This window comes from Chiloscyllium plagiosum, unplaced genomic scaffold (genome assembly GCF_037043375.1).
Source record: "Chiloscyllium plagiosum isolate Xiang-an unplaced genomic scaffold, Cpla_swu_hap1 HiC_scaffold_20, whole genome shotgun sequence".
NCBI classification, from domain to species: Eukaryota; Metazoa; Chordata; class Chondrichthyes; order Orectolobiformes; family Hemiscylliidae; genus Chiloscyllium; species Chiloscyllium plagiosum.
In genome coordinates, this window is record NW_028270158.1 from 70323626 (window position 1) to 70351084 (window position 27459).

The window sequence follows — 27459 nt, forward strand, 5'->3', positions numbered from 1 at the left end:
TCCCAGCATTATTATTCACGTGGATTACCACAGTTTAGATGTACCTTGAAACTGTTCATTTTTACTGCGGTACCCACAAACCTGGATATCTAGTTTCCTTTTTTATATCATACCCAACATTTGTATTGCAACTTTCACTTTGACATATAACTTCCATCAATCTTTTCTTCTCCTTGCTGTTCCTAAGCTTCACCTTACTAGATTCTGTGGAATCTGAGTGATGTGGCCTCTGGAGAGATTAATGGTAGATTCAGGTGAGATATTTGGTGAAGCCTATTTGGACGTTGAGATAATCTCGTCACGTTATTCATTATTCTCAAGTGTTATTATGACATTTTCACCAGATCCCCCGTTATGCTGGTGGAGTAGAGAAGGACAATGATCTTTCAACAATGCTATGCTTTCACCCAGACAGCTGAGACTGCTCTAACCTAGGTGGGAACCTTACAGCAGGCTGGTAAAGTGTTGCTGATATTGTACAGGATCTTAATCAGATCACATCTGGAGTAGTGTGTACAGATTTAGTCTCCTCACTGAAGAAACGATATTGCTATATTGGAAGCAGATCAGAGATGCTTCCTACAACTGATTCCTGCAATGAAGCGGTTAACTTACAAGGAAAGGTTTATCAGGTTGATCCAATACGCATTAAAGTTTACAAGAATGAAAGATGACCTTATTTTTACATAGAACACCGGAAAGAATCCACAACAGAAGCCAATTACAGAGCCAATTCCACTTATCCAGCCTGTAACACAGGAACAGCAGAATGATATTCAGGCCTTCGACTCTTTTACACCAAAATAGGACGAGGTTATTCAGCCCCTGGAGCCTGATATACAATTACAGGAGACGGCTAATCAGCCCCTCGAGTCGACAACACTGCACGCACAGTAGGCCTTGAGGCACCAGTATCCTGTTATGCAGCAGCAGAACCAGTCGATTCAGCCTCCTCAATCTCTATCACAGGAACTGAAAGAGATTGGTACACGAGACTAACAGAAGGCCATTCAGCACGAGAACTAAAGAAGGAGATACAATTATTTGAGACTTGTGATGGAAAGGTGCAGGCAATTCACCCATGTTTCTGTTGTATCTGAACAGGAGGAGACAAATGCAGGAGTTATTGTTCAGTATCTCGAGCCTGTTGTGAAGGAATATGAAGAGACCGTTCAGCCCCTCAAAATGTTGTACAGCAACAGGAAGATTTCACAATCCCTCGGGCTTCTGGCATATTATCAGGAGGAGGAGAAGCAGATTTTGAATCTGTAAATCAGGACATTCCGGCCAGTGAGTCTATAATGTAGGAATACCATGGGGACATTCAGCCCATTGAGTGTATAAACCAGGAACTGAGTGAATCCATTCAGACACTCATGTCTATTACACAGCGATTGGAGCATATCTTTTAAAGCGTTGTGCCTGTTACACAAGAACATGGGTAAGGGAACGTAGAGGTTACAAAAAGTTAGGAATTAGGATAATCAGCTTCACTTGTCACTAAAAGGTTGTGAGTAAACTGTTGGGAATTAAGGGAAATTGTGAGAATCCGTTATTAATTAATTAACAACAGGGGATTTACAAAGTAAAACCTGAATACATCAGAATCAGCATGATTTTTTTAAGAATTTGTTGGCTCGAATTTTTAAAGATGTTACAAGCAAAGTAGACCATAGGGATCCTGGAAAAGTAAAGTTCCCGGACTTTGAAAATGCGTTGATTAAACGCTGCACAAAATATTAAGCTGTAAACTAAGAGGACATGGGTTTGGGAGAAGGCTATTCACCTGGATAGAGGGCTGGTGAGCCAATAAAATGCAGAGAGATGGAATAGTTGTTTCGTTAGTGTTTGGCAACTTCTGGAGTTCCATAGAGTTCAGACCACATGACCCGACAATTTACCATACATTGTATTACTTGGATGAGAGGAGAGAAAACACGACAGCCACATTTTCAGTTGATACTAAAACAAGTGAAAAAGTAGGTTGATGTAATGAAGATGTAGAAAAACTACAAATGGACATGAAAAGTTTAGATGAATGTGCCAACATCTGGCAGCTAAAATGTAACATGGATAATATGGGATTAAACATTTTGATCAGAGGAATTCAACATGTTATGGAAATGGAGAGCAACTTCAGAGTGCTTTCGTGCAGAGACATGTAGGTGCGCATGTACATACCACAGAAAACTCACATGCAGGTACAGCAGGGAATGAGAAAGGCAAGTGCAATTGCAGCATTTACTTGTAAAAGAATAGAGTATAAAAGGAGGGAAGAAATACTGCAACTCTGCAAGGTATTAGTGAGAGGGAAACTGACGTACTGTGTTCAGGGTTTATTGTCCTGACTGCAGGAGTGACATTGGTTCAACGAAGGCAGTTCAGAACGAGGACATTAGATTGATTCCAGAGATGAATTTGTCATTTGAAGCGAGTTTGAGCAGTTCAGGCCGATGCTCTCTGGGTTTAGAAGAATGAGAGGAGACCTCATTGAAGTCTGGAGGATGTTAAAGGTGATTGACAATGTCGGTATTGAGGGGACATTTCCTCATGTGGGGCAAACTAGAACAAGAGATCATAGTTTTAGGATTAGACCGAGCATATTTTAAACGGGCTGAAGAGATTTTACTTCTTTCAATGGGTTGTGACTCTGTGTAATTCATTGCCCTAGTGTTCAGGGGATGCTGGGACATTGAGTAAATGAATGGATATGGAGAGCAGGCAGGGAAATGGAACTGAGCCGGCGATGACATCAGTCATGATTGTATTCAATGGTGGAACAGGCTTGAGGGACTGGATTGTTCCTCTTTCTTATTCAACCCTTCGACTGTGCTTCAAAGGAACGGGGAAGGACTGGTTTTCTATCAGGAAGCAGGCACTCCGGATAAATCAGTCTTAATCAGTTTGATAGAACGTAAGCAGTGGAGTCACACAGGGACCAGTGCTGCGTCCTCAACTCTTTACAATCGATGTCAATGATCAGGACGATAGAATAGATGTATACTACTAAGTATGGTGATGACACTAAGGTAAGCAAGACATTAAATTATCAACAGAATGATATCAACAGAATACTTTATCAAGTGGAATATAACGGAATGTACAACCTGCCAGCTTTTTCAGGAAGAATGAAAGGCAGTATGTTACTGAAATGGAGAGGGATTACACGTCATAGTCATACAGTGTGTTCTGGGGAATTCACTATAACCCATTCAGATATGGGACATGTGGCTCCATCTCCCTGATGGTCTGCTCCTTGACATTCCCAGTGGTCCTATTGCTCTCAGTACACACAGGTTATTTCGATGTGGTTGGTTGGCAGTGGGGAATGGTGAGGGGGTGGGTGTTTTGAGGCGTGTATCAAGGGGACAGCCTTTAGCCAAGAGGATATACTTTCTTTCCGAATGAAGACCAATGACGATTGGAATGGCTGACTGCTTCTGAATGAAGAAGCGGTGGCTGCTGCCAGTACAGTGAGTATTCACCAACACGATATACTGTGCATGGGCGCACTGTAACATTAATGGGGTGAGAGTTCCTTCAATTCCTCGAGCTCTCTTCATTAACATGGGAACCCCACAGAGCCATGTACATCATTGGGAATCCTGCTATACGGAGATTACACGGACAAACCCTGCAGTTCTCTGCTGAGAGAGAAAACCTTCACCTCATCCACCACATATATCCTACTTTTCCGAATCTTGATATTGATGGCGACATACTGGAAGATGATGGATATGTCACCTAGTCCTGCCTGGACAGTTCCAGAACATAGAAGCTGAATGAAATAGTGACCCCAACAGCCACTGGCAGCATCGCCCTTTCCCAATGTGAAGCTGCAGATTGTGTTGAAGGAGGTGACACCGCTCTGTGACCAACTCCTTGTTCAGTCAGGGACCCCTCACAATCTGCTCCTGGGTTAAGTGTAGCTTGGGAAGCTGTTCCTGGAAATCTCGGGGTGGATACCGCAGATCCCTTTCCCCACATAAAAAACTGCGTGGTTTCAGAGCTTCCCTTCTCTGCAGCCTTTGCTCCATTTGTTGTTCATGTTACACACCCAGATGTTGTAACTACAGTCCCCATGCTCCATCCAGAATTGGGTCACCAAATCCTCAGGTCTCCCTGAATCGGAGGCAACTAACAGCACAACCTCCAGCAAACCATCCCCAGTCCCTCCACTAACTTTTCAATAGCAGTGGACAGTCAGAGGCCCCTCAGCTACAAGTGTTATAGACCAGACCAGACCCCGTCAAAATATTTTAAGCAGGCAGCCTCGACCTTAACTTTTTCTTATTTTAAATGTAGATGTGAACTGTATGTTCCAGATGTGTAGCAACTGGTCAACCCACTCAACGTTAAGCAAAATGTAATCCATTCAAACGCTGTAGTTAAAATACAATCAAAGAGAAGAACAGTTTGTGATACCTTCTCTACAGGAACACCTATGCAAACAACAGATATGGTGCCTTCTACTAATTAACTGAGCGAATACGGGAACATCCCATAAACACCCCCCCCCCCTCCCCCGGCAAAACGGTAAATTCAGACACAAAATCTTATGTGCAGTTCTTCAATCCAGGAGGAAGCAACTTTAAGAGAGTTTTCAGAGAGAATAGCAGCAAGGTATCATGTATTGACACTTCCAACCTTTCTGTGACACCAAACAGCTTCTGAATGCTGCAGTTCAAATCAAAACGAGAAGACCTGGTCTGTGAGAGCTCGGCGCTGTCCTTCCATTGTTCCCACCTTTTTAATAAAACCTAAAAGCCTTCTCAGTTATGTACTTAAGCTGTTTTCAGGCGGCAATTCGGCATCTCTTCCTTTAAGACCTAATTTCGTAAAAAAAAAAGAGAAAATAACCTTTTTTAAAATGACAGTATCGTCACAACTCCCAGTTTGAAAAAAAAACATCAATATAAAAAGATGGCCTCATTTTAAAGCCTCTGTTCTTACTGTTTCAGTAGGTTACAATACGTATATATTTCATTGACACTAAGCATGCAAACATTCAAAACTATTTCAGTCAGTTTACTTCTGCCACAGAATGCCTCTGTTTTTCTTCATCCAAGTCTCGACAACTTGTCAGCAAGTATGCTTTCTCGTCCTGTCACTTGTATAACTTCCAAGTTGAATGGCAACAATGATAACTCTATCTGAACAGACTTGAAGTTTTCTCCCTAAAGACTTCACACGTTATGGGCAATGTAAATGCTGAAATGTTGTAATGCCAACACCAAGCTCAAGGCGTCCATCCCAATTGTTAAATATTTCTGTTGATGGTTCCATCGGACACTCCTACCACACGTTACATTATTGAGCACTTCTCATCTCTCCAATAGTCCTTCTGAATGAAATATCTCCTCATTCCTCAGCTTAAATGATTTACATGCTTCTGTGTCTCTTAATGCTCTAACTCTTTTTCCTGCTACTCCTGGTGTATGCCAATAAACCTTACACATAAGTATATATTTTAAGATCTTGCACATTTTTCCCAAGCCCTCCCAGAAGCCAAACATTGATTTACAGACCAACTGATAATCATTAACCATTTCAGATTCTAATCATGACATTTCAACTCTCTATTCTTCCACACGAGTTCTCACGACTGCAGGAAGTGAGTTTTTGAACTCGTCCAAAGTAAGAATCTCTCTCACAGTTTAATAATACCTTGACTCACCTTTCAATATTCCTTTGTTTAATCCTTTCAACTCAATGTACGTTTAACCAGGGACGAAATTATAGATTCTAAAACACTGTCAGTAGGCTTCTGGCACAAGCTCATATACACTTCAGATGGCTTACTTCACCTCCTCATACTGACCAGATACCTCCTCCGATAGGGATGCAAATACCTCAGTTCTTATATCAACCAGCTTTGTTTGGATCAACTAAATCCACATGGTCACAGGTCAGTGCATCCGTTTAGGCACTTTCTCAAATGAAATTGAAAAGACTTCTACATCCTTCCCATGAAATGTAGACAATGCCTGGACATATTTAAACAGATCCCCATCAGGCCTTTGGCTACCATAGAGTTGCACATCCTCACTATCCTCCTCATCCAGCCTACCGTCTCCCTTCATCTTAACCCTGCTAAGTCGACTTTCCTCTCAAATTGCGAACATTTGAAGTTGAAACTCTCTCGCTTTTTGCTTTTTTTCTTTCTTGTTTCTTCCTCTCCTTTTCTTTGAATTCTACTTTTAATCATATTTCAAACTGTCTCAATTCCTTTTCGTGTTCAATCTGCCTTATCTGCAAATGAATTACAGCCATTTCCCAAGATTCTCATGTGTTTCCAACAAAATTTGAATGCCAAGCTACAGCTGTAATTATCTCTCCTTTTCTCACAGACAAATACAAACCCAACTCCAGCTTGTATGCTAATTCTAAAAGCTTTGCCTTGCTCACCTTTTGTAAAATCTCTAACTTCACTTCTACTACACCCAGACAAGTCTTTGAGACAGAAATAGCCATTGCTACACAAAGCACTGTACAAACCAACCAAATTCCACACCGAGACCAAAAGACACAAAACAAACAAAAGACGCTGCCTTTGAGCCCAAAACTCTCCCTGTGCACATTCTCCCCGTCCCCGCATTGGTTTTCTCCAGGTGTGCCATTTTCTTCCCACAGCCTAAAGAAATGCAGGTTAGGTGAAATGGCCAAGTTAAATTGCCCGTACTGTTCAACAATGTGTAGGTTAGTTGCACTAGTCAGGGGTAAATATAGAATAATGGGGAGGGAAATGCATCTGGGTAATTTACTTTTCGGAGGGTTGGTGTTGAGTTGATGGGCCAAATGACCTGCTTCCACACTGTAGGGATTCTAATCCTGAAGCCAATTTGGGATTATCGATTTCGAACCGGACAAGTGTCCCCAGTTTGCTGTGGAACAGAGCAGACTGAGCTAAAATACTTTAAGATGGTTACCTGGACGCCAACCTTGTCGAAGGTTAGATTCTCAACAGTATGGAAACAGGCCGTACGGCCTAACAAGTCCACACTGACCCACGGAAGACCAAACAACCCAACCCCACTCCCCTACACCATATTTGCCCCTGACTAATGCACCTAACACTATGGGCAATTTCTCTTGGCCAATTCACCTGACCTGCACATCTTTGGATTGTGGGAGGAAGCCATAGCACCCAGAGGAAACCCATGCAGACACAGCTAGAATGTGAAAACTCCACACAGTCATACATGAGAATTGAATCCACGTCCCTGGTGCTGTGAGTCCGCAGTGCTAACCACTGAGACACTGTGCCGTCCCACTACCTTATAGTAAATGCAGTTGTCAAATGGGTGTTCCAGATGTGATGCGGCTGGTCAAACCACGTAACTTTAAGCAAAACACAATTTATTTAAACTCCCTAATAAAAATACATACAAAAAGAAGAGGAGTTTATAATAACTTTACTGGGAATCTTAACTGAATAATAGATACAGTACTGTCTACTAAAGAACTGTTCCAATGTACTAACATCCCTTAAACTCATCCCTTGGCAAAAAGGCACATCCAGGGTCAATCAGTCTTGCACGCAGTTCTCTAATCCAGGAGGACACAGCATAGACAAATTTCAGAGAGAATAGCAGCGAGGGATCATTTACTGAAGCATCCAACCTATCTCCGACTGCAAGCACCTGGTGACTGTTATAGCTCAGAAAAACTGGAAAGCCTGGTCTGTGAGAGCTGGCCATTGTTATCATTATTAATGTAAAAAACCCTACAAGCCTCCTAAGTTATTTACTTCAGCTTTTTGCAGTAGACAGTACAGCATTTAAGATCTCTCTTCAAAGAAAATGACATAATAACCTTTTTAAAAAAGTGACAGCATTGTCAGAGACGTTCAATACCTGGCCCTTTACAATAATGCTCAAGGGGATTCTTCATGTTTCTAGCCACACGATCAACTCAGAGGGACAAACTCAGACGTCAAATGTTCAGTGGACAGGCACAGACCACCTTTCAAAGACGTGAGTCAAAGCAGCTGAAACCTATCCAACATAGAGCACCACATGGTACACACTGGGAAGTGAGCAACATCCCGATACACACACCAACCCCGGAACATGGCATACCATATGGGACACACCGAGAAGTGAACAGCAGCCACGTACACACCCCCACCCCCGACATGGAACACACCGGGAAGTGCTCAACAGCCCGACAGACACCCCGACTCCTGAACATGGAACACCACATGGGACATATCGGTAAGTGAACAACAGCCCGACACACAAACCTCTGTCCATGGACCATCACAAAGAACACACCGGGAAGTGAACAACAGCCAGACTTGTACATGGAAAACCACATGGGACACACCGAGAAGTGAACAAAAGTACAAGACACACGATTTCACTGTTTTGGAACTTCACAACGTCAGCACTCTATACACAAGGGAGCCAAAAACCATGGCCAGGGAAAGATACATTGGGACAGAACGATTCACATTAAAGACAGAAACAGCCAGTTAATTAACTGAATGCATGTTGTGGAAATAAGGAGAAAAAGACTGGGTAATGTGACTAACTGGAGGATTGAGTCTTAGAGAGCAAAATTACAAGAATGAGAATATTGAATAAAGGTATTTTTAGAACAGCTGAACTGGTTTGTTTAATCAAATTCTAAATTGGCTTCACAGAACACTTCAAGCAACATAAACTGGGAGAAGATGACCGACAAAAACGGAGAGCTGTGCAGACCATGCTAGTGCCCAGTAAACTGGATTATCTGCCCTGCATGGGGAGTATTGGAAACTTTTACTATCATATGAGAATGATACACATATCAAATACACAGAGCTGGGAAAGATTTCTATCTCCATTAGACCAGTATAAAATGTGAGTGTGCGCGTGTGTATGCGAGTGGTGGGGGGCGTGCATTTGGGGTGGTTGAATGTGAAAATCATTGCAGGAGAGAAAATACACTGAAAGGAAACCAGGTTAAATATGAACAACTGTCAGGGATTTGGATAATCAACAGAAAGAAACTGAGTGATGTTTCTTGGACAGATGGGTTTAAATGTTTGAGAATATTAAAAGAAAGATATTTCCAGACTCTATAACAATATAGATCAGCGTGTTCAGGAACGTCGGTTGGATGGGATTTTTGTCTGAGTCCGAATCAGATTTGTTTCTGCAGGTTTCAACCCGAGAGTGTCAGCAGCATATTGTTGTCATCATTAAGTCTGTATTTCATGGCTCAAGGTTCAAACAGCAGATGAGTTAAGTCAGTGAAGTACATTCTGGAGCGGTGAGCAGTTAAAATTAATAATGGTCAGGGCATGGTGTCAGGAATCAGCTCATGGCCAAAGGGATCACCAAAGTTGTGATTCGTCTGTGTCAAACACCACCTGCAAGTTCCCCTTCAAGCCATTCACCACCCTCACTTGGAAATATACCGGTGTTCCTTCACAGTCGTTGGGCCAGAATCCTGGAATTCCCTCCCTATCAGCATTATGGGTCAACGAACAGCAAGTGGATTGCAGCAATTCAAGAAGGCAGCTCACCACCACCTGCTCAAGGGCAAATAGGAATGGGCTGTCAATGTTGGCCAGCCAAGGATTCCCAAGTCCAAGAATTGAATTAAAAAAAATATTGGTCAGGTATGGGATGGAGTCTCTGGAGGGAAATGGAGTTTATAAACATAATAGTGGGCAATGACCTCCACACTCCCAATATTTAAATAACAAGGATAGTGATACAATGGTTCACATCTGAAACTGAGTAGGTCAACACAGAGACCCATGAGTAACACTGCCAGAAGCAAGCAGGGAGACAGTAATTGAACAAGTTCCCTGATGCAGTTAGTAGTGGTCTGTGGAGTCAATATCTGGATTCACAGACTCAACATGAACAATAATAGTCACAAGAAGTGAAGACTATATGAAAGAACAGTAATGCCGTCATAACTGGTTTCTAGAAAAAAAAAACTTAGCTGGACGGTGAGACTTATCAGGGACACCAACGATAGACAGGAAAGGATCATAAAAATATTCAATAATGCGAAGTGCAAAATAGATCCGCCATGATAATGACAGCCAATCATAATATAGCGAAAGGTATGAAATATCATCGGATAAACCCCTGTTCATTGTTGGCACATTCCAGATTAATGTTCTCAGTATATGATCGCTCCTCCCCTTCTCCATTTGGAGCTCCTTATCCCTATGCAGCTGCTCTGTTACTAACTGTGACTAACATTAATCACAGTTCTGTCGATGGTGCTCCCGTTCATACTATGGGATAACACATTGAACGATTCCCATTTATCATTAAAAGATGGAAACTCTCCACTGGGATAATTAGAGTCGATGGAGACTAACATTAATCACAGTCACCGAACAAACAGGCTCAGTTAACCCCTTCCTTACATTACATTTCATATCATAATAAAAAAGAATATTTACTCAGTCTGGATGGAATGGCTGAGGGTTACTGACGGACGGACTATAGATTTTTTTTCCCTTGTACGTGGTAGTATTGCCAGAGCACTGTGGGGCTGTATATGTCCCACTCTGTTTAAAAAGGAGAAAGGGATAAAATAACAGAGCAGCTGCATAAGATGTCAGCTGGCGTAATTTCTGGATGCATTAACGCAAGAGAGAAAATGAGGATTGCAGATGCTAGAGGTCAGAGTCGAGAAAGTGGTGCTGGAAAAGCACAGCAGGTCAGGCAGCATCAGAGGAACTTTGACATTTCTTGTGTAAGCCCTTCATCAGGAATGAGGCTTGTGGCCCAAGCGAACTGAGAGATAAATGAGAAGGGGATGGGGTTGGAGTAGGTAGCTGATAATGTGATAGGTCGATAAAGGAAGGGTTGGAGATGATATGTTGGAGAGGAGGTTGGGACAGATAGATGGGAAGGAAGTTGGACAGGTAGGATGGGGCGGTGCTGATTTGGAAGGTTGGAACTGGGATAAGTTGGAGGGAGGGGAAATGAGAAAACTGGTGAAATCAATATGGATCCTATGTGGTTGCAGGGTCCCAAGGCAAAATTTAAGTCTTTCTTCCTCCAGGCGTCGGGTGGTTAAGGTTTGGTGGTGGAGGAGGCCCAGGACCTGCATGTCCATGGCGGAGTGGAAGGGGGAGTTGAAGTGTTCAGCCACGGGGTGGTGGGGTTGGTTGGTGCGGTTGTCCCAGAGATGTTCTCTGAAGTGTTCCCCACATTGGTGTCCAGTCTCCCCAATGCCGAGGAGACATCAGGAGTAACGGGTAGTGTAGGCAACGTGTGTGGAAGTGCAGGTAAAACTCCGAAGGATGTGGAAGGATTCCATGGGGTCTCGGACGGAGGTGAGGGCGCTGGTTTTCTAATTCTTGCAGTGACAGGGGAAGGCGCCAGGAGTGGAGGCTGGGTTGTTGGGTGGCGTGGATCTGACAAAGGAGTCACGCCGGGTATGTTCTTTATGGAACGCAGATCGGGGTGGGGAGGGAAATATATCCCTGGTGGTGGGGGCCTGTTTGTAGGTGGCGCAAATGGGGGAGGATAATGCATTGTATCTGGAAATTTGGCAGGATGGAAGGTGAGGAACAGGATGTTCTTGACCTGGTGAGTTTGGAGGGGTGAATGTTGAAGGCAGAGGTATGGGAAGTGGATGAGATGCTCTGGATGGCACCATTGACCATGTGGGAAGGAAAATTACTGTCTTTGAAGAAGGAGGCCATTTGGGATTTACAATGGGTTAAGAGTGTGGTCCTGGAAAAGCAGAACGTGTCAGGCACCATCCGAGGAGCAGGAAAATTCGACGTTTTGGGCAAAAGTCCTTAATCAGGAATAGCGCTTTTGCCCGAAACATTGATTCTCTTTCTCCTCGGATGCTGCCTTACTTGATGTGCTTTACAAGCACCGCACTTTGACTGTAATCTCCCGTATCTGCAATATTCACTTTTCCCTACACGCTATATTCAGCCAGTTATGTAGTACTGCCTTTAATTTTGTTCTAACTGCTGTAGGAAATATGTTGTTAAACTGGAAAGCATGTCAAAAAGATTTCCAAGTATATTGACAGTGTTGGATGGTGTGGTGGTGTCGAGTGATGTTGAGCTACACGAGAGTAGTAAAGGAGAAAATGGGTCGGGGCTATTTATCCCTGGAGCGTTGTTTCTGAGGAGTGACCTTACTGAGGTTTATCGTGGTTAATCCTGATGCTCCAGGGTGAGCTATGCCAAAGGCGAGGGAAATAGTCAGCACAATTATTCACATTAAAACTGGACAATTATTCATCAACAACATGTTGCCGAACGATAGAGGTAGACTGAGGAATGGGACTGGCCGGAGGAGTCAGAATTTGGAGGGTCCAGTCACATGAATGAGAATAAAAATAAAGCCATTGCCATATCAACTGAAAGGATTAGTTATATCACATTCTCAATCCACCTCAAAGAACCAGACCAGACACCATACACCCAGAGGAGATATCTGTTCAGCATGGAACACTGCGCAGTCCAGGCGAGTGCACTGCTGAACACTACCCTGCAATCAGTCCAGAGCAGAACATTGGGCACACTGTAGCAGTGCATTGATCTATAAACCCAGATGAGATATGTGTTCAGCAGGAAGCACTGTGCAGACCGGGTTGGTGTACTGTGCAATGCAACCACAATATACCCAGAGTATGCAGACCACAGCAGTGCGTTGATTTATAAACCAAGATGAGATATGCGACCAGAGTGTGGAACTGTGTCCACCATCTCAGTGCATTGCTCAGTAACACTGTGTTAGATCACTGCCCACTGTGGGGAAACTTGCAGCCCATGCTGGAAGTAACAGGATGTACAGCTCCAATCCATTTCCAGCTCCATATCTCCATTGTATCTTGACACAGTGGTGCTGTGGGTGTGAACATCACAGCCAGACAGAAATGGCGGGGAATCAGTTTAAGAATCAACAAATGGGAGGGGTTTGGGTAATAGACAGAGAGAGCGAGATTGAGAGACAATGTCATGGGAGGATGTGTTCCCAGGATCCAGAATTCTGAAATGAAGACATTTCAACGGTATCCTGCAACATGAGCCAGTGTTTCTAGGAATGATGGGTGAATCAGATACTGGTGTGAGTTCAGATGACGGAGAGTATTGAGGATGAGCATTTGTTTGGCAGCTTTGTTACTGTGAGTAGGGTCAGCAGAATCTTCGACACATTGGGCTGCATCTAACAATAATTTATCACAGTGACATTTTCACTGAGTATGAAAGAAGGATTGTCTGTATAAGACTGAGCTAGTTTCCTGTTGATATCTCAACGAATTCACCTCATTAACAACTATCCCACCCCATGGCATCCCTCTCATTCAATGCCAGCTAGATTTTCCTTCATGGCTGGAGGTACTCACGAACGTCCGCATGAGCCTAGATATTCCGTGATCCCTGACACTGGTTTCATCTTCAAAAGGCCAAAGGACACACAGTTCAGCTTTCTCCGGTTGGAGCTGCCCTGCACAGTTTACCCTGTGCATGGCAGATAAGGGAAAATTGTACAACCGTTTGTCAACAGAGTCACGGAAGTCCTGGTGGATGGGCTAGTACAGAGGAGGACAATTCTCTTCCTAGAATGGGCCACACTACCAGACCCATCGAGCTCTGTCTGAACTCACCACCCAATTCAGTAGAGCTTCTGCGGTCTGAAGAAATGTCCCGCAATACAGGACAAGCACCAATAACCTTCCCCGTTCTGTCAGGACAAGGGTCACCGTATTCTCTCTGCTTCCTCATACTTACTGCATATCTGTTACAGCACCGGCCCCTGAACAAGGCTCATGCTCCACTACTCTCACTACTGCCAGCAGTCTCCCTTTCTCTCTCTCTCCCTCAACTTTACACCCAATGTGTCGAAGATTCTGCTGACCCTACTCACAGTAACAAAGCTGCCAAACAAATGCTCTCTCTGTCTATTACCCAGAGAGGGATAAGAGTGCACTACAGGGCAAGAGTTATAGCTGGAGGCAGGGAAATTATGATGCGGTGAGGCATGACTTAGGATGTGTGGCCTGGAAAAGTAAGCTTCAAGGCAAGGGTGTAATTGATATGTGGAGCTTGTTCAAGGAGCAACTATTGAGTGTCCTTGATAAGTATGTACCCGTCAGGCAGGGAGGAAAGGGTCGTGTGAGGGAGCCGTGGTTTAATAAGGAATTGGAATCCCTTGTTAAATGGAAGAGGGCGGCCTATGTAAAGATGAGGCGTGAAGGTTCAATTGGGGCGATTGAGAGTTATAAGGTAGCCAGGAAGGACCTGAAGAGAGAGCTAAGAGCAGCAAGGAGGGGACATGAAAGGTCCTTAGTTGGTAGGATTAGGGAAAACCCTAAGGCTTTCTATAGGTATGTCAGGAATAAAAGAATGACTAGGGTAGGAATAGGTCCAGTCAAGGATAGTAGTGGGAAGTTGCGTGTGGAGGCTGAAGAGATTGGGGAGACACTGAATGAATACTTTTCGTCAGTATTCACTCAGGAACAGGACATTGTTGTCGATGTGAGTACCGAGTCACAATTAAGTAGAATGGATGGCTTTGAGGTATGTAGAGAAGAGGTGTTGGAAATTCTGGAAAGGGTGAAAATAGATAAGTCCCCTGGGCCTGATGGCATTTATCCTAGGATTCTCTGGGAAGCAAGGGAAGAGATTGCAGAGCCATTGGCCTTGATTTTTATGTCCTCGTTGTCTACAGGAGTAGTGCCAGAAGATTGGAGGGTAGCAAATGTGGTTCCTTTGTTTAAGAAGGGGAGTAGGGATAACCCTAGTAACTATAGGCCGGTGAGTCTCACTTCTGTTGTGGGTAACATCTTAGAGAGAATTGTAAGGGATAGGATTTATGAACATCTGGATAGGAATAATGTGATCAAGGATAGTCAGCATGGTTTTGTGAAGGGCAGGTCGTGCCTCACAAACCTTATTGAATTCTTTGAGAAGGTGACTAAGGAGGTGGACGAGGGGAAAGCAGTAGATGTGGTGTATATGGATTTTAGTAAGGCGTTTGATAAGGTTCCCCATGGTAGACTACTGCATAAAATACGGAGGTATGGCATTGAGGGTGAGTTGGAGGTTTGGATTAGGAGTTGGCTGGCTGGAAGAAGACAGAGGGTAGTAGTTGATGGCAAAGGTTCATCTTGGAGTGCTGTCACTAGCGGTGTTCCGCAAGGATCTGTTTTGGGACCATTGCTGTTTGTCATTTTTATAAATGACCTGGAAGAGGGGTTAGAAGGTTGGGTGAGCAAGTTTGCGGATGATACGAAAGTCGGAGGAGTGGTAGACAGTGAGGAAGGATGTGGCAGGTTACAGCGGGATATTGATAAGCTGGAGAACTGGGCAGAAAGGTGGCAAATGGAGTTCAATGTAGCTAAGTGTGAGGTGATTCATTTTGGTAAGAGTAATAAAAAGATGGGGTACTGGGCTAACGGTCGGATACTTGGTAGTGTGGATGAGCAGAGGGATCTTGGTGTCCATGTACACAAATCTTTGAAAGTTGCCACCCAGGTAAATAGTGCGGTGAAGAAGGCATATGGCGTACTGGCTTTTATTGGTAGAGGAATTGAGTTCCGGAGTACTGAGGTAATGTTGCAGTTGTATAAGACTCTGGTGCGGCCGCATCTGGAGTATTGTGTGCAGTTTTGGTCGCCATACTATAGGAAGGATGTGGAGGCACTGGAACGGGTGCAGAGGAGGTTTACCAGGATGTTGCCTGGTATGGTAGGAAGATCGCATGAGGAAAGGCTGAGGCACTTGGGGCTGTTTTCATTGGAGAAAAGAAGGTTTAGGGGTGACTTGATAGAGGTGTATAAGATGATTAGGGGTTTAGATAGGGTCGACAGTGAGAATCTTTTTCCACGTATGGAGTCAGCTATTACAAGGGGGCATAGCTTTAAATTAAGGGGGGGTAGGTATAGGACAGATGTTAGGGGTAGATTCTTTACTCAGCGAGTCGTGAGTTCATGGAATGCCCTGCCAGTAGCAGTGGTGGACTCTCCTTCATTATGGGCATTTAAACGTGCATTGGATAGGCATATGGAGGATAGTGGGCTAGTGTAGGTTAGGTGGGCTTGGATCGGCGCAACATCGAGGGCCAAAGGGCCTGTACCGCGCTGTATTCTTCTATTCTATTCTATTCTATTCTATTCTTTACCTCCCACACCAATAACACTGCATAGATAAAACAGTGTGGACTGACTCCCTCGGGACACCTCACCATGCCCCTCACCTACTCCATCACTAACAGCAAGGCCACCCACTCCCACCCCTCTCCCTCCCTTTCTCCCATTCCTGTAGAAACAGCCTGAAGTAGGACAGAAAGGGTCAAGTCGAGAGTGGCTTATGTGCAGTGCTTGAGATACATTCCGTCACCCCCACCAACATGTGGGGAGGACTCTGATAGGAGCCAGAGAGATCCAGGACGACTCGTGTGGAGATGCTGAAACATCCACGTCCCACCAACCGAGTAACGAGCAATGCTCAGTGAAGAGCAATTCTCACTTTAAACCCACTGGCAGTTATGTTCACCCCGACACAACATAAAATCCGTGGCCCTGATGCTATCTCCCTTTTAGGTTGAGCTGGTACAAATGAATCCCCAAGGTCTCGGTGGGCAGAAGGGTGGGCTCACAACACACAGTCGTCACCACCACCTCCCAGGAAGGGAGCATGGAGGCTCCCTCCTCCACCTCCTCCTGTAAACAGCACAGATACTGAAACTAATCTGTAATATTTTCTGCTCTCCTCACTTGTCCTGACATCTTCAATAATTTTTGCTCATATACACGCAGTGCCCTCTGCTCCAACATCCTTTTATACTGGTACAGAATGTATTATATTGATTTCAGAGTTATTCCTACCAAGGTGCATCACCTCACACTGCACCTCCCAATGATTCTGATCTCCCACAAACCTGAACCCTAGACCAATGTGTCACTCTCTTGCTGGAGTTCCACGCTGATCTTCACGAACTTTATAGTTCATCCAGGTTTGGTATCTGCAAACATTGAAATTGTCCTACAGTCACACTCCACACAGAAGTACTGACTCAATCACTATTGTGAACAAGTGCAATACTAACACACTCCCTGAGGACAGACCTAAATACTGGCAAACACCAGAATAATTGAAATATTGACAAGGCTACCATGGAGCAAGAGAACTACTGACAGGCACTCCATATCTCTGTGAGATTCTATGTATTAGTGAGTGTCTCTATGACTCGGGATTAGTGTGTATCTGTCTGTGTGCATCAGTGTGAGTTGAGTCTGCAGTCTCTATGGTGCTTACAATGATGTAGTATCCCCCAGATACGAGATCCGATGAATGGTCCATTCACTTTTGTCCACAGATGCTGTCAGACTGGCTGAGCTTACTGTTGTTGTCAGTCTCTGCTGGCCTCCCCATACAACTGTACACGTCGGAGTGGAGGGTGATAATTATCAGGGATTCAGTTTGGGAGGGACAGAGGGAGGGTTGCAGCTCACAGCACCATCCAAACACAGACAGACACATACACACACAAACACACATACACAGATACACAGACACACACTGACACATAGACACACACACACACGCACACAGACACGCATACACAAACACACACATACACACAGACACAGGCACACACACACACACTCACACACAGACACAGGCACACACAGACACACACACAGATGCAGTCAAAAATAGATACATGCATCGATGGACACACACTCACAGAAACAAACACACATGCAGGCACACATATAGGTGCACACAGACACACACATATACTCAGAGAAACCCCACACTCACACAGACACAACCACACAAACACTCACACCCGGATGCAGAGTGACACAGACACACAAACAGATACACACAGACGTACATACGCCCACTGACATACATGCGCACACTCGTGTCCCTCAGCCCTACGTTCTGATGTTCTATTCAGCTCTTTGGACCTGCTATACAGAGGCAGATCGAGGCCACTCCGATGGTTAGGTTTAGTTTCGGAAATGTACTTGGAAAATCCAGGCTGGGTCAGGAAGTGAACCACCCTCCCCCCCCCACCCCAATCCATCTTTCCAGTCTTCCCCTCTCTATAACTTCTGCTCGAGATGTGGGTCAGACCCAGGTTTGCTGGGAATGCAGTTCCCATACCCCACCCAAGGTTAACTCAAAAAATCTTCTGCTCTCCTTGAATGCAACGTTGTACAACACAACTTCCAGGAAAATAACCAGTTACTTTCCAAAAGAATAACATGACAACATAAGAAATGGGAGCAAGAGTCAACTCCACTTTCCTGCTAACCCCTTGCTTCCCTCAACTTGCTGATATGTGAAAAGCCATTCACCCCGTCAGTATCCCTTGGATGCTGCGTGAACGGTTGTCTTTTTCAGCATTACACTCTTTCAACACAGACACACATGCACACACACACATACGCACAGCCACCCCACACCCAGATACACACACATGCCCAGATGCAGAGAGACATGCAGGTTCACAAACAGACACACAGAGATGTACACACGCCGACCGACACACACATACAGGCACACACCCACACACAAAACACACAGCCACAGATGTCACCAGTTTCGTCATTTCCCCTCCCCCCACCTTATTCCAGGTCCAACCCTACAACTCGGCCACTCCTTCTTGAACTGTACAACCTGTTCGTCTTCCTTCCCAACTATCCACTCCACCTGCCACTCAAAACTATCACCTTCAGCCCACCTTCATTTAACAATCGCCTTCCCAGCTACTTTCCCCCCAGCACCACCGCCTTCCATTTATCCTTCAGACCCCTTGGCCCACAAGCCTCATTCCTAATGAAAGGGTTATGCTCGATATTTCGACTCTCCTGCTCCTTGGATGCTGCTTGAACAGTTGCGCTTCTTCAGCACCACTCTCTTTCAAGACAGATACACGCACGCACACACAGACACAAAAACAAATACACAGACAGACTCAGACACAGACAGATACACGTTTAGACACACACAAACACACTGACAGCCACACTTCCCACCCACGAAGAGAACGACACTCTCCCTCCACACATAGACACTCACCCTCCCCACACACGCACACATAGGCTCACACACAGGTGCACACAGACACACAAACACACATACTCAAATAGTCACATGCAAACCCACACATGCACACATCCGCTAACACAGGCACACACAAACAGATATATACACTCAAAGAGACACAGCCTAACACAGGCGCAGACACATGCATAACACACACGAACACACAGACACAAACACACATAGACACATTCATACACATAGGCACAAAGATACACAGACAGACATACACACAGGCATACAGACAGAAGCTCACACTCATTGACGTACACCACATAGAAAACACACCCATACCAACAAACACACAGGTAAGCACACACACAAACTCACACACACACAAACTCACACACACACAAACAGATAGAAATGCACAACCACACATACACAGACACCCACATTCCCCACACACATGCACACACACACACACAAACAGATGTACACTGACACACAGGCACGCACACACACAGAACAAGGACACACACTAACACACACAGATACACAAAGACATGCATACACACAGCTGCACACACAGGCATACAAACACATAGACACACACCTAGATGCACACACACACATTGACGCACACAAACACATATACACATACACACACACACACACGCACGCACACACATCCAGTAAAATGCAATGTTTAGTGATTTACCCTTACAAATAATCTTAGATGTAAGAAAGGATTGAAAAGTCCTAAAACGCTCCAACAGAGCATGGCATTGTATCATTTTCAGCACAACAGGGAGAGGGAGAGGGAGAGGGAGGGGAGGAAGGGAGGCTTTGAACACCATTCAATGATTCACCCCAAAACAAAACAGTTCACATTCCACACAGATGCAGAAATAGAGATGCAAACATACATACACACACTAATGCAGAACACACAAAAAGATAGATACACATATAGAGACACACAAATCGACAAGCGCAGACAGAAATATGCAGATGCATACAAACACACATGCAAGCACAGAGTTATACAGGGGGTTTGAAAACAGACATATCAGCCCACACACTCAATTCTAACGATAATCTCAAACTAAACTTGTCCCACGTTCCAGCGCTTGGAACATATTTTTCCAAACCTTCACTTATTCTTGTACTTAATAAAATGTCTTTTAAACGTTGTAACTTTGCCCACATCTATCACTTCTGAGGACGTTCATGACATACACGAATCAAACGATGTGTAATCACAATGCACTTCATAGGTCCGGATCAGATATACACAACAACTCTGTGGGAAGCTCGATTGCTGGAAATCTTGATGAGATGTTCTTATCATCAATAGCCATAGCTGAGGTGCTGGAATACATGAGGCTGACTAAACGTGGTGCGATTATTAAACAAACTGGCAAGGAAAACCAGGGAACAATAGACAAGTGAGCCTGACATCGGTGGTGGGCAAGTTGTTGGACAGAATCCTAATAGACAGGATTTACACGTATTTGGAAAGGCAAGGACTGATAAAGGAAAGTCAACATGGCTTTCTGCATGGGAGGACATGTCTCACGAACTGGATTACTTTTTATTTTAAGAAGTAGCAAAAGGCATTGATGAGGGCAGAGCAGTGGACATGATCTATATTGGCTTCAGTAAGGCATTCATCAAGGTTCCCCATGAAAACCTTGTTAGCAAGGCGAGATCTCATGGACTACAAAGAGAACTAGCCATTTGGATACAGAACTGGCTCAAAGATAGAAGACAGAGGGTTGAGGTAAAGGGTTTTTTTCAGACTGGAGGCCACGTGTCCAGTGGTGTGCCATAAAGATTAGTGCTGGTTCCACTGCTCTTCATCATTTACATAATTGATTTGGATGTGAACACAGCAGGTATGGTCAGTAAGTTCATATTTGACTCCAAAATTGAAGGTGCAGAGGACAGAGAAAATGATTACCTCAGATTATAACGGGATGTTGATCAGATGGACTAATGGGTTGAAGAGTTGCAGATGAATTTAATTTAGATAAATGTGAAGTGCTACATTTTGGAAAGGAAAATCAAGGCTTAGCTTATACATTTAATGTTAAGTCCCTGGGGAGTCTTGCTAAACAAAGAGACCTTGGAGAGCAGGTTCATAGTACTTGAAAGTGGCGTTGCAGATATACAGGATATTAAAGAAGGTGTTTGATATGCTTGTCGTTGTTGGACAGTGCATTGAATGGAGGAGTTGGAAGGTCATATTGCGCCTGTGCAGGAGATTGGTTAGACCATTATTGAATACTTCGTGCAATTATGGTCTCGCTCTTCAAGGAAGGATGCGTGAAACCTGAAAGGATTTAGAAAAGATTTACAAACATCCAGGGTTGGATGTTTTGAGATTTATGGAGAGGCTGAACATGCCAGGGTTATTTTCCCTGTAGCATCATCGGTTGAGAAGTAATCATAGAAGTTTATATACTCACAAGTGGAATGGATAGTGTCAATAGCCAATGTCTTTTCCCCAGGGTTGCACGCTCCAAACCTAGTGGACATAGGTTTAAGGTCAGAGGGGAAAGTCTCAAATGGATCTAAGGGGTAACATTTTCAATGAGAGGGTGCTGTTTCTGTAACGAGCTGCCAGAGGAGGTTGTGCAAGCTGGGACAATTACAACATTTAAAAGGCATCTGGACGAGCACATGAATAGGAGGTGTTTAGGGGGATATGGGCCAAATGCTGGCAATTAGAACTACATTAATGTAGGACATATGTTTAGCAGGGACAAGTAGGGTAGAGCTGGGTAGCTCTATGATACTATGTCTTCTGTATACCTTTCTCCTGTCATCTTAAAATTACCCCCTAGTCTTAAAATCCACACCCTAAGGAAAGGGCACCTTCCATTCAACATTATCTATACCCCTCTTTGTTTTATAAACCTCTATAAAGTTGATTAGGTCTCAACTTTCCAAGCTGCAGTGGAAAAGGTCCTTGTCCATCGAGCCTGTCCTTATAACGTAAACACTCAATTCCCTGCAATAGGGAGAAAGTGAGGACTGCAGATGCTTGAGATCAGAGCTGAAAAATGTGTTGCTGGAAAAGCGTAGCAGATCAGGCAGCATCCGAGGATCAGGAGAATCGATGTTTCGGGCATAAGCCCTTCTTCAGGAATGAGGAAGGTGTGCCAAGCAGGTTAAGATAAAAGGTAGGGAGGTGGGACTTGGGGGGCGGCGTTAGGAATGCGATAGGTGGAAGGAGGTTAAGGTGAGTGTGATATGCCAGCGAGGGGGTGGGGGTCGAGAGGTCGGGAAGAAGACTGCAGGTCAAGAAGGCAGTGCTGAGTCCGAGGGTTGGGTCTGAGATAATGTGAGGGGGGAGGGGAAATGATGAAGTTGGAGAAATCTGCATTCATCCCTTGTGATTGCAGGGTTTTTAGGCGGGAGATGAGGGCGAATATTAAGGAGGTCGCAACAGAGCTACTGAACGAATTACTGACTATTCGTCAAAGCTGGTTAGATTCTGGAAAGGATCCTGCAGACTGGAAAACGGCTATTGTTCCCCTAAACATTTAAAACAGGACGGAGAGGGCCAACAGAAAACTAAATAGCTTGATGTCGGCTGTGAGAAAAACATTGTAACCTTTTATAACGAATGTGACAACTAGACACTTGGAAAATAATGATATGATTTTCACCACGGCCCCTGTTCCCCAGCATTTCTGGAAGTTAGTTTCTGCACCTTCTTCTGTGGAGACAGAACCAATGTATTCCTCTCAGCAGGCAGGTGGCTCCTATCAGCTTGTGATATATCGGAGGACTGCACTCCGGACATGTCGCTCACTCCTGCCTGGAAAGTTCCAGACTCAATCCAATACACTTCATGGTGATGGATATGTAATCCACTCAGCCGGGAAAGTTCCAGAATCAATCCTGTTCACTTCGTGGTGAGAGTCAACACAGTCCTGTCTCTGGTGTGAGTTTGAAGGAGGAGACACAGCTCAGTGACTACCTCATTTTTGAAAGACGCTGGTTTCACATTTTACATTTGGAAATGGTCCAGCTTACACAAATGTTCCTGGAAATTCCTGGTAAGAACATGCAGTGCCCTGGTCCTCCCTGTGTACACAGTTTCTCTTCTGTGTATCCACAATTCCATGTGTTTACCATGGACCCACAACACTCTGTAAATGCAGTGCTCATATCTCGTCCAGAGTTGAGTCACCATAGACTTGGATATCCCTGAATAGACACAGCAGCTGATAACACAAACCTGTGAAAAGCGTCCATAGAACGTCTCTTTACTCTGTAATTACCGGAGCAAGTCAAATCCTCACACATGGTGCACCCAACCAGTGTTGAAAATGTTTCTGTTCTTAGCAGAAAAAAACAGTAACATCTCTGCACGGCCCTACAGTTACACTTCCATTCTCCAAAAAAACATCAATTGACAATGTGGCATTCCGTTTCTTTGTCTCTCAGCAACTATAGCAGCAGCACCGGTATTGCTGATGGAGTTGATCATTACGCTCAGAGAAGAAAGACAGAGGGAATATCACTCAATGTAAACAGGGACACATCAAAATTCACATGACATTCAGGTATATGGGAAAAAGGGGAAATTTTAGAGTAAGCTCCCATGTTATTTTTCTTCTGGTTCATCATCAGCAGTTCCTATGTTTGCTTTTTATTTCTCTCTCTCTCGCTCTCTCTCTCTCTTTCTCGCTGGGCATTTCTACATCCACTCAACTAACCTTCCCCTCACACATCCGACCATCTCTGATATAAATAACATTACTTCCCAGTTGCTTTTAGTTGTGATATAGGGTTATAGATTCGAAACGTTATCTGTTCTTCTCCTGACAGAGGCTGTCATACTTGTTGAGATTCTCCAATATTTTCAGAGGCTGTGCAATTTTATTTCAGATCTCTATCATCCACAGTTCCTTGGTTTATTTCCCCTTTAATTCTGTTGTTTCACGAGATGTCAGCATTACTGGCAAGGGCAGCATTTGTCATCCATCACTAAATGCCATTGACTGCGAGACCATTTGTCAAGACAATATGAAGCCAACCTTTTTTTTGTGACACTTGGTTTCTTTACCAAAGGCTATCAGTGAAATAATAAAAGAAATCCTGATGTTTCATGGTTGCTGTTTGTAAAATGAGGTTTCTTTCCAATTGTTGCCACATGAATTTATGTTCTATCATTTGTTCTGGTGTAATTGGAAACAATGCCTTTAGAGTCATGACACAGCAAGTGAAATTATTATTCTGATATGAGTTTCCTATTATGAAATAACTGGAGAGACAAGTACAAGCTTGTAGTCAAAATGTTTGTAACTGGAAGAGTGGCCAGAAAAGAACTGGAGCCGTAAAATCTGAAGTTAACAAGGGGGCAGATGATGGCTTATTTTGGAACAGCACTGAGGCAGAGCTGGAGACTGGGGATATTATAATGGTGGGTGTAGGCAGGGTTGGAAACAGAGAGAATATAGAGACATAGAACAGTTCAGAGCAAAAGGAAAACTCGTGTCTGAATAGTCTTGTTCTTTCTTATATGTTTATGAGTGAGGATTCAGAAATTGATAGAAATGAAGTGGAATTTGTGACTGAAAATGAAGATAACAGGTTATATATTTGTTAAATATAAATAGCAGAAATAGCAATAACCTTCACCATCGCTAATAGAATTGACAGAAATAGGCTTACCAGGGACAACAATAATAGCGAGTATAGGATAGTAACCTGCCTGTATAATCATTAGGATGGGTCGTATCCGCAACTCTAACCATGCCCAATCCCGAGAAAGCAAGTATAGACCCAAGGATAAACTACTGTCCATTGTTGGAACATTCAAGTCTAATGCTCTCAGATTCAGGTTAAACAACCTATTATTCTGCTTTTTTGTGTTTTGTCGGCAATGGTTGGAACATTCCAGTCTGTTGTTCCAAGATTCTCTTCCTCTCCATCTCCCTGCAGCTGCTGACCCCAATCATCTTGAGGATGACGCTGCCGCTGAGAATATGGAATAACAGGTTGAAGGAACCCCCTTACTAATGGAAGAGGGAAACCCTTCAATGACACAGTGAGTATCCATGGAGACTGACATCAATCACAGTCAATGTACAAACAGCTCCAGTTAACCCTTTCACTACAATCCTTATAAGTCACAATAATACTTGGTCAGGTTGGGATGTTGTCATCGCTGATTATTGGGCTAATAACATCATCTTCAATTGTAAAGTTAGAGGTGAGACAGAGAGATGATGCTATCTATTCACTAGCTCGATGATCCTAAGATGTTTTGGCAGGGTCGGAATTGCTGGGCTCCCATGGCCGGCTGTGTCTGATAACCAGGCCTGCTGCATCCTATTGTTTTATTTATTTATGTTTAACTTTGACATGTATCTTACCATCATGTAACGGCTTAGATGGGATGAGGCATTTCTGAGAGGCTCCTACAGTGCCATAAACAGTGTAGATGCAGTCCATGCCTCGTGGTCCTTGCAGGTGCGGCCTGGTCCTTTGGAGTGACGGTCAAGCTGTCACAGTCCCAAGATTCTTCTTTTTACCTTTCCCCAGTTATTGCTGGGGTCTCAGCAGGATTGGAAGGCTGGAAATCTCTCTCAGCTGCTACACTTTCTCTGAGATTTCTCTCAGAATTGTCTTTTTGATGTTCTTTCCTCCTGCATTGGAGAACTGCAGGTGAGACAATCTGTTTCCTGAATTTTTTGATGGACAAGTGTGTGTTTATAGGATGTTACCATATTGGAACAGTTATTTTTTAGTAGTTAAACAACCTATTATTCTGCTTTTTTGTGTTTTGTCGGCAATGGTTGAATGAATTGTGTTTTGCTTAATGTCTAATATTTTGACCAAGCGAATTGCATCTGAAACACAGCACCTCACATTTATCTTTAAAATTTAAAAAAAAGTTCCGGTCAAGACTATCTTCGTCATATATTTTGAGATGTGTCTGCTCAGTTCTATAAGAAAAGGGACAGATAATCACGTTTTAATTGGCTTAATTACTTAATGAACAACATGTTGCAGAAACACGGGATTTCACAGCGGAATGCGCCATGCTGGAGGAGTGATCGCTCTATCAGGAATTATATCGCAAAGTTAATCCACCTCCCAGATCCAGCCCAGACCGTATAAGCCCAGATGAGATATCTGCTCGATATGGAGCAGGTTCAGTACAACCTAGCAATCAGTCTATGATGGAATGTAGTACAGGTCTCTCTAGTCCACTAGCTATCTGTCCAACACGTGGAGCAGTACAGTACACACCGATGCATTGACTCAGAAACATTGACAAAGCGGTCTGTCCAGCATGGGGTGATATGCAGCCCACACCAGTGTCCTGCTCAAATGACGTGGACAAGGCATCTGTACAGTATGGGGATCTGTGCAGTGAATGGATCTGTAAACCTGGAATAGTTACTGTCTAAGCAGCTGTTTTCACCACTCCAGTACATTGCTCAGTAACACTGTGTTAGATCACTGCTCATAGTGAAGAAACATGCAGCCCATGCTGGAAGTGACAGGATGTGCAGCTCCCATCCATTTACAGCCCCATATGTCCATTGTGCCATGACAAGGGGGTGCTGTGGGCGTGAACGCCACTGCCAGAGAGAGATGGCGGGGAAATCGGTTTAAACATCAACAAACAAAATAATTTTGCGTAAAAAAGGGAAAGGGAGATTGAAAGACAATTTAATGGAAGATCACAGGTTTCAGAATGCTGAAATGAAGATATTTTGACAGCATCATGCAACGTGAGCCAGTATTCCCAGGAATGATGGGTGAATGGGATATTGGAGAGAGTTCGGATGATGGAACGTTTTGGGTGAGCATTTCTTCTTCAGCTTTGTTAGTGGGAGTGGAGTCAGCAGATTCTTCAACTCATTGGGCAGAAACTAACATTCATTTATCTCAGTGCCATTTCCATTGAGTGTGACTGAGGGATCGTCTGCATGAAGCCGGGTCAGTTTCCTGGTGTTACCTTATCGAACTCACCTCATTAACTACCCACCCCACCCCATAGTGTCCCTCTCATTCAATGCCAGCCTAATTCTCCACCTTTCATGCCTGGAGGTAAACACCATCACTTGGATTCCCGTGGGTGTTCTGTGATCCCTGGCACTGGTACCATCTTTAAAAGACCAATTGGCAAACGGTTGAGCTTTGTAAGTTTGGAGCTGCCCTGCACAGTGGTGTGAGCTCACCACCCAGCTCAATGCAGGATCTGCGGTCTGAAGAAATGTCCAACAATACAGGAGAGGCATCAATAACCTTCTCCATTCTGCCAGGATAAGGGTCACCGTCTTCTCTCTGCTCCCGCACACTCATTGAAATCTGTTATAGTATCTACCCCGGACAAGGCGCATGCTCAACCACTCTCATTGCTGCATGCACACTTTCTCTCTCTCTTTCTCTCTCTCTCTCCACTTTACCCCCACACCATAAACACTGTATAT

General features: G+C 44.1%; 1 protein-coding gene across 6 annotated transcripts in view; it reads right to left on the reverse strand.

Annotated features, from left to right (window-relative positions):
- Positions 1-27459, reverse strand: part of LOC148146656 (putative G protein-coupled receptor 139) — a 216243-nt gene that overhangs the window by 114327 nt on the left and 74457 nt on the right. For 3 of the 6 annotated variants that reach the window (XR_015760649.1, XR_015760647.1, XR_015760648.1), the window contains exon 2: positions 4562-4829. The exons of 1 other annotated variant lie outside the window; for it this stretch is intronic. The gene's annotated coding sequence lies outside the window, so the exon portion shown is untranslated. Of the gene's footprint in view, positions 1-4561; positions 4830-27459 lie in introns of those variants that run through there. 2 more of the 6 variants (XR_015760646.1, XR_015760650.1) reach the window with 2 other exon arrangements.